Here is an 8398-nt window from a genome sequence, read left to right on the forward strand (position 1 = left end):
TCTGCCCCTGAAGGGCTGTCCTCACCCCACTGTTCCCTCCAGCTCTGCCCAGAGCCTCTGAAGACCCGGGGAGGTGGGGATGGCCTGGCTGGGAACCTCCCTGGCAATCTGGGGTGGCAGCCTCTGTGCCAGGACCTCAGAGCCAGCCAGCCCCCTGTGGTCACAGGCCCTGTGCTTGTCCACCCTTTTGTTCCTTGTCCTGGGCCTATTCTCTGGCCACCCGCCCCCAAGCATGGGTGCTGGAGGAAAGGCAGCCCAGCCCAGCTGAGACCCCGGGACCTCCCTCTGCCGAGAGCTTGTCTGCCCAGGTACTCCCCAGGCCCAGACGGTTGTGGCCGCTGAGGCAGTGGCCACTGAGGGGCCTGCCCGTCCTCTGGTGCAGCGGGAGCTCCTCATTCTCGCGCTCGCCACTGCATGTGCAGCTCAGCCAGTGTCCTGGAGGGAGGAGGGGCAGATGCTGGGGGCATGGGTGACACTGGAGGGGCACCGTCGCTGTTCCAGCCCTGCAGATGGGACCCCCGCCCCCAGCAAGAGCAGGAATTTCAGCTCTCCCCTTGGCTGGCCTTTGGGTGGAGGGAGGGAGGTCTCCCTTGAGGACCCTGAGCCCCATGCTGGCCCCGTGGCCTCCTGATGCCTGGCCTGGCAGACGCAGACACAGACCCCTCTGTACCAGAAAACCCCAGGTCTTGGGCAGGCATGCACTTTCTTCTCTGACAGAGGTGGATTGGCCAGTTCTCGGGTGCTGCTCTAGACTCAGGAGGTGAGGGCATGGGATCTAGGGAAGTAAGTGAGTTCCACTCAGGACAGCCGGTGTGAAGGCCCGGAAAGGTCCAGTGAGCCAGGTGCCTGAGGCTGTGGGCTCAGGTGGAGGGCGTAGCAGTGAGTTCACATGCAGCGGGAAGCTTGACACGCGAGTTCGGACGGGATCAACACCATGAAGTTAGCTGTTTGCAAAGGCCATAAGCTGCAGCAAAACCCAGCCAACTGCAAGGAGAAACTCACAAACCCACCATCCTAGGCAGAGGGCTCGGTAATCCTCTTAATGGTTAATTGGTCAAGTAGACTCAAAAGGAAACAATAAGGATACCTGAGGTTTGATGGTGCTGGTTCCTGGGCTTGAGTGGAGGGACGTCTATGGAATGGGGCTCACCCAGCTGGGAAATCACATTGGTTTCAGGCACACATGGAGCCTGTCAGAATAGGCCAGAAAGCAAATGCCAGTACATTTCAAAGAATTAGTGTCATGGCCAGGTGCGGTGGCTCACGCCTGTAATCCCGGCACTTTGGGAGGCTGAGGTGGGTGGATCACGAGGTCAGGAGATCGAGACCATCCTGGCTAACAGGGTGAAACCCCGTCTCTACTAAACAAAATACAAAAATTAGCCGGGCGAGGTGGCGGGCGCCTGTAGTTCCAGCTACTTGGGAGGCTGAGGCAGGAGAATGGCGTGAACCCAGGAGGCAGAGACTGCAGTGAGCTGAGATCCGGCCACTGCACTCCAGCCTGGGTGACAGAGCGAGACTCCATCTCAAAAAAAAAAAAAAAAAAAAAAAATATGTATGAGTGTCATACAGATCCTATCTTCTGACCACAACTCAATACCAAAAAGCAAACCAAACCTCATGTGTTTAAGAAATTTCAGAAAGGCACTTGACGTAACTCATGGGTTATAGAAGAAATCAATGGAAGTGAGAAAAGAGTTAGAATCGGATGGCAGTGGGCGCGGCAGATCCATGCTTGTGGAGTAGATCCCAAGTGGTGTGTAAAAGGGAATTTACAGTCCTCCGTGACTGTATTAGAAGAAATAGGAGTGAAAAATAGCCGGGCACAGTGGCTGGCGCCTGCAGTCCTAGCACTTTGGAAGGCCAACAGTGGGGAGGATTGCTTGAGCTCAGGAGTTTGGGACCAGCCTGGGCAATACAGCAAGACCCTGTCTCTACTAAAAATAAAAAAAATAGGTGGGTGGGGTGGCTCATGCTTTAGTCCCAGATCCTTAGGAGGCTGAGGTGGGAGGATTGTTTGAGCCCCAGAGGTTGAGGCTGCAGTGAGCCAAGATCACACCACTGCACTCCAGCCTGGATGACAGAGTGAGACCCTGTCTTAAAAGAAACAAAACAAAACCAAACCCAGAAATGAATGAAACTGACAACAAAGCCACAGCACAGAAGACCCACAAGTTTTTTCTTTGCTAGACTAAATGATTGGCAAAAGTCTTTCAGCTTAATTGAGAAAAGGGGAGAACGAGTAAATAATACTACTGGGAATGAAAAGAGAGGCAGAGCTAGAGATGCAGCAGAGATGATAAAGATAGAGAATATTATGAATGACTTAGAGGAAATGGACAAATTCGTGGAAAAATACTGCCAAAAACTGACTCAAGGAGAAAGAGAACCTGTAAGTAGTCCTGCAGCCACTTACCAGAATGAAACAGTAGTTTAAAATCTTCCTGCAAAGAAAGCCTCAGCCCCAGATGAGTTTTTTTTTATTTTTTTTATTTTTTATTTTTTGAGACAGAGTTTCACTCTTGTTGCCCAGGCTGGATTGCAGTGGTACAATCTTGGCTCACTGCAACCTCTCTCTCCTGGGTTCAAGCAGTTCCTCTGCCTCAGCCTCCCGAGTAGCTAGGACTACAGGTGTGCACCACCACGCCTGGCTATTTTTTGTGTGTTTTTAGTAGAGATGGGATTTCACCATGTCAGCCAGGCTGGTCTTGAACTCCTGACCTCAGGTGATCCACCCGCCTTGGCTTCCCAAAGTGCTGGGATTACAGGTGTGAGCCACCGCACCTGGCCCCCAGATGATTTTATAGGCAACCTCCACAAAATGCATAAGGGATGAAATTTGGCCTTTCATAATTCCGTTCAGAGAATGGAAAAATGGACCATCGCCAGATTATGGCCCAGGCACGTATGATCTTGATGTGGAACCAGACAGGAACAGGGAGGGAGCTGCTGGTTGATGGCTGAACATGGTGGCCGAGGCGGTGGCCCTGAGAGCGGCATGAGACCTCAGGGCTGACTCCGCCCCTCCCCTGCTTTCCCGTGTGTGTGTACGGGTGTGGAGGGGATGTGGGGGCAGAGATGGAGCTCAGAGGGTAACGGGAGCCCCCAGCAGAGACCTCTTCCCTCCTGCCCACCCTGCCCTGTCTCCACTGGACCCCGTACAGGGAAGTCCTGTTTGCACGAAGCAGCTTAGACACCTCCTGCCACACCCCAAGGTCAGGGTCAGAGGCAGGCAGAGTCCACGGTGGGCTCCAATCCAGTTTCCCTGCCAGCCCCCAGAAAGCCAGTGAGGAGGCCCGGGTTCCCTCACAGGCTGCAAACCCCTCACTCCCTCCGCTGCCTGCTACTCACTGCCAGAGAGCCCCTCCCTGGGCCCCTCCTGGTGTTCTGCTGGTCCTCCCGGGTGTCCCTGAGATCCTGGCACTCCCCCAGCCACCGCCTCATTGCTCCTAATGGTGGGTTCTGCATTGGTGCTGAACGGGAAGTGAGGTCCTGTAGCCAAACCCCCCCAATCATGCCCCTTTTTCTCTTTTCCTACAGTTATGGATATAGGTTTTTTTAAACCTCTTTAAGTTAATTCTGGTAATTTATATGGTCTTGGAGAATGGTCAGTTTTATGAGGAATATCAAATGCATTAGCTGTCACTTTCAATCTCCCGGGCTGCTCTGATCCCCTCTCAGTCCCGGGCTCCCTTGCTTCCTGCTCTGTTGATGAGCTGCTTGGAGTCTGGCTTATTTTATTTATTTATTTACTGGGAAGAACAGGCTCTTGGATTTACTGATGGGCTCACCCATTCTTCTTGTTTCCAATTCATTAATTCCGCCTTTATCTTCGTTCCCGCCCCTCCTGCCTCCCGTGAATCTGCTTTATGGTGGTTTCTCCCTCCTGTGTCTAGTGTTTTGTTCATTTATTTCCAGTCTCTCTTGCTCAGTAATAAAAGCGTTTAAAGTTGTGAATTCTCCACCAACTCCTCCTGAATCTGGCTTCATGAACCTGCAGTTTCTCTTTCCATATAATTATAAAATCGTCTCTCAAGGCGAATTTTATTTACCCCCTGACCCGGGAGTTGTTTAGGAGAGCATTTCTACACTTTCAAATCATCTGGCTGCTGCTTTAGACCTTTGCATTCATTTCCAGGTTTATTGCATTGGTGTAAATTATGGTTTAAATAATGAAGCCTGTGAGTGTTTCACCGTTTGGAATGCAGGGAGATATGCGTTTGTGCGTGTGTGCATGAGTGTGTACCTCTGCCTGCGTGCGCCCTGTGCGCACATGCATGTATGTCTGTGTGTGCACACGTGTGTGCATATGTGCCTACAGGTGTAACTATATGTGTGCCTGCATTGTCTGCATGGGAGTCTGTGTTAAGTGTACCTGTGTGTGTGCACATGTAACTGTGTGTGTGCACATGGGCATGTGTGTCCACGTACAACTGTAATACGCACACGGGTGAGCACTGTGTACTGTGTGCCCGCGTGGTGTGTATACACAGAGGCGTGCAAACTGCCCACATGCGTGCATGCCTGTGGAGCACTCTGTGGCTTCGGACAGCTGCCGAGTCAAGGATGGTGATGAGAGGACTCAGGCTTCGTTCCAGCTTTGTCCACGTGGCTCTGTTCCAAGGGTGCTGATGATAAAACATCACGAATGGGTGTTGCTTTTATTACTTGTTACTTGTCTGTTGACATGGTCGTGTGATACTTCTCCTGTCATCTGTGGGTCGGTCTTCTTGGGGGGCCATAACAGAATACTGCATACTGGGCTTAAACAGCAGAGTCATCTCTCCTCCCAGTTCTGGAGGCTGGAAGTCCGAGACGGAAGCATCAGGACTTCTCCCGGGGCCTCGCTCTGTGGCTCAAAGGTGGTCACCGTTTCCCTGTCTGCACGTGGCCGTCCCTCTGTGTGTGTCTGTGTCCTCATCTTCTTCCTCGTCCTATGAGGACACAGGTCAGATTGGATTAGGACCCACTCATGACCTTATTTAACCCTAACTACCTCTTTAGAGACCCTATCTCCAAATACTAAACATTTGTGTTTTTTTTGAGATGGAGTCTTACTGTGCTGCCCAGGCTGGAGTGCAGTGGCGCGATCTCGGCTCACTGCAACCTCCACCTACCAGGTTCAAGCGATTCTCCTACCTCAGCCTCCTGAGTAGCTGGGATTACAGGCGCCTGCCACCACACCCCGATAATTTTTTGTATTTGCAGTAGAGACGGGGTTTCACCATGTTGACCAGGCTGGTCTCGAACTCCTGACCTCAAGGGATCCGCCCACCTTGGCCTCCCAAAGTGCTGGGAGTAAAGGCGTGAGCCGCTGCGCCCGGCTGTGGCTTGCATACTTTTTAAAAGAAGCAATTTTGTGATTGTTGTTTCCTTGAATGTCGTGTGTCCCGTCCTCAGGAAGCTTTTAAGGTCTCTGTAGTTTTGGTTTTCAGTGGGTTGCCTGTGGCAAATCTAGGAGTGGTTTTTCTGTGTGTTTATTCCACGTGTTTACTGGTTGGTTTGGCTATTTTTTTAGCTTCTTGAATCAGTGTTTCTATAGCTTTCTCCTTCTGTAGGGTGCCCCAGTCTCACCGCTGTCTTTCTCTGGGGCGTCTCAGAGGCTGCCCAGCGCACCGTGGATATGGCACCCTCCTTCTGTGGCTGGGCGCTGTTTCCTCGGGACTGCTGTGTGCCCTTCCCTGAGGAGTTCCCAGGCAACCAGGGACACACTCCAGGGACAGGAAGCCATGATGCCCGGCGCAGGAGCCCCGCAGTGCTGTCCCTGGACTCTCGGAGGTGAGCACGCATGGGAACGGCCGGGGCTGGACGCTGGCCTCACTGGCCCTGAACTGAGGCCCAGAGACCTGGCCTTGCCTGGGACATGGGGTTGACGGAGACCTTTGCTGCAGACAGCAGGCCTGGGGCTGCTTCTGGCTTGTCCACCGCAGCTTTTGGAGCTCCCGGGGCAAAAGGCTGCTGGGAAGTCCAGAGCAGGGCCTCCGCCTGCCTCAGCCCTGCTCCAAGCTGTATGCATCTCAACTGACAGGTGGCGGAGTCAGAGCCATCCTTACTCCAATCTTTCTCCTCTTAAGTGTTATAATAATTTATTGGAAACGTTCTTTTTCTTGTTAGTATTAATAAATTTATGAATGTATTATTATATTATTTTTGAGACAGGGTCTCCCCCTGTCACCAAGATTGGAGTGCAGTGGTGTGATCATGGCTCACTGCAGCCTTGACCTCCGGGGCTCAAACGATCCTCCTGCCTCAGCCTCCCGAAGTGCTGGGACTGCAGGCATGTGCCATGGTGCCCAGCCTCAACATAAAATTTAGTGTTCAGTTCATTAGCATTTAGTACATTGATAAGATGGTGCAGACACCTCCTCTATCTGGTTCCAAACCATTTTATCCCATCGCCCAAACGAGCCCCCTCCCCATGCGTGTGCCCTCCCCACCCTGCTCTGCCCTGCCCTGGCAACCTCCCCTCTGCTTTTGTCTCTGTGGAGCTGGGCATTTCCTAGACATAGGATCATGCAGGGCCTTTTCTGTCTGGCTTCCGCAGTGGTGTTTAGAGCAGGCTCCTGGCCTGTCTTGGGAGTGGAGGTGAGGCTGAGAGGAATTGCTGAGCTTGCCTCAGGTGCGGGGCGGACTGGCTGAACGGGGCCCAGGACACGCGTTTCTCTAGACCCTGCTCTTGCCTGTGTGTCCCCATACCCGAATTATGATGCGTGATCCATGAGTCGGGGGTCGGCAAACTGGCCGCGGGCCACACCCAGACCCGACCTGTTTCTGTAGAGTTTGATGGGAACTCCCGGACACGCATTTGTGGAGGCCTGGGCTGTGGCTCTTTCAGCTGCAGTGGCGGAGGTGAGCGGTCTCAGCAGACACCATGGGAGCTGCAATACCAAGGTGGGCTCTGAACCCCTGGTCACGGGCGGTTCAGAGGACAGGGTGTCTCAGGCCTCTGCAGCAGGTGGCCTGCTGTCTTGCGCACCTGCCTCGTGGGCAGCTCTGGCAGCTTGGAAGGGGATGAGTGATACCCTTGTGTGTGAGGAGTTGGTCCCCTCGTCCAGGACTCATACCCTCACCACACCTGGCAGGCAGGCAGCTGGGTGAGGTGTCCAGTGGGGTCTCACTGATGACTCTTTGTGCTGGGCGGAGGGGGAAGCGGGGGGACATGGGGAAGGATGAGGAAGGGAGCACAGGAGGGAAGGTCCAGGAGAGGGGAGGCTCCATCTGGCACCTGCTCAGGCCAGGGCCCGTCTGAGTAAACACCCCTTTAACCTGGGTGTGAGGCCCAGGCTGTCTCTAGCGAGGCTGTGCGTGGTGGAGCTGGGCCAGGCTTGTGGCCGCAGAGATGAGCTGTGGGTGGGCCTGGGTGGGCCCAGCCCTGTTCTCAGAGCTGCTTCCGGGACTACCTGCCTTAGGAGACCCAAACGATCCTCCTGCCTCAGCCTCCCAAAGGGATCCCAGATTGGGTCCCGCTTCCCAAGAGGCTGTGTCTGGGCCTGAGGGCCCTGCTCTAGGAGTCCCCCTTGTACTCTTCACTGAAGCTGGGCACTGGCAAGGCCCTGCCTTATCCCTGGGCAGCTCCTGTCTGCTGAGGACCCACGTGGGCAGCCACAGGTGGGATGGCGGTGGGGGGGTGACCCAGAGCTGGTGGAGCCTGGACAGACCCAACCCCAGGCCAAAGCCATGGCCAGTGGCCCTCAGGATGGACATGTCCCCCATTGCCCCCTGGCCAGGCCTCCAGGGCACAGTCCAGGCCCAGGACTGACTCAGGCTACCCTACAGGGGTCCTAAGGCCCCAGGCTCCGCTTTCCCTGGCAGGCCCAGCTGCTGGGTGGTCTGGCCTGGCCTGAGGCGTCTCCCACACTTCCCCTGGAGGCCGCTGGGTGGCAGCAGAGATTGACTCTCGGTGGTGGCCACAGCCTTAGCCTCCCTCTGAGGGCCCTGGAGTCCTGGTGGAGAGTGCAGACCCCCTGGGGTCTCAGGTGTGGTGCGGATGGGGCTCCCTCCACCATGGCTCTGGCCCACTCTAGTGCCCCAGGGACCCTGCTCCTTCCTCTTTCCAGCTGGGCTGGGCGAGGTATCTGCCTGGAGGGGATCGAGGTGCTGTCCCCCAAAGCGGGCATGGTGCACATCCTGGGGTGGGCGTGGGTGGGAGGAGAACCCCACGGTCCCTGCCTCCTGGAGACCACACCATCATGGGGACTCATCATGGACATAAGGCGCGCAGGGCCCCAGGGGAGCATGTACTTCAAGCTCAGGTGTTCCAAGGCCCCCTTTTCTTGGGCTACGGAGTAGGGGACCCAGCGGTGGGCGAAGCCTGGGGAGGCTTAGTGCAGGTGCGCTCCCTCCCTCATGCCTCCCTCCCCCATGCCACCCTCCCCCATGCCACCTTCCCCCATGCCAC

The sequence above is a fragment of the Colobus angolensis genome, unplaced genomic scaffold (assembly GCF_000951035.1).
Source record: "Colobus angolensis palliatus isolate OR3802 unplaced genomic scaffold, Cang.pa_1.0 Scaffold157, whole genome shotgun sequence".
Taxonomy (NCBI): domain Eukaryota; kingdom Metazoa; phylum Chordata; class Mammalia; order Primates; family Cercopithecidae; genus Colobus; species Colobus angolensis.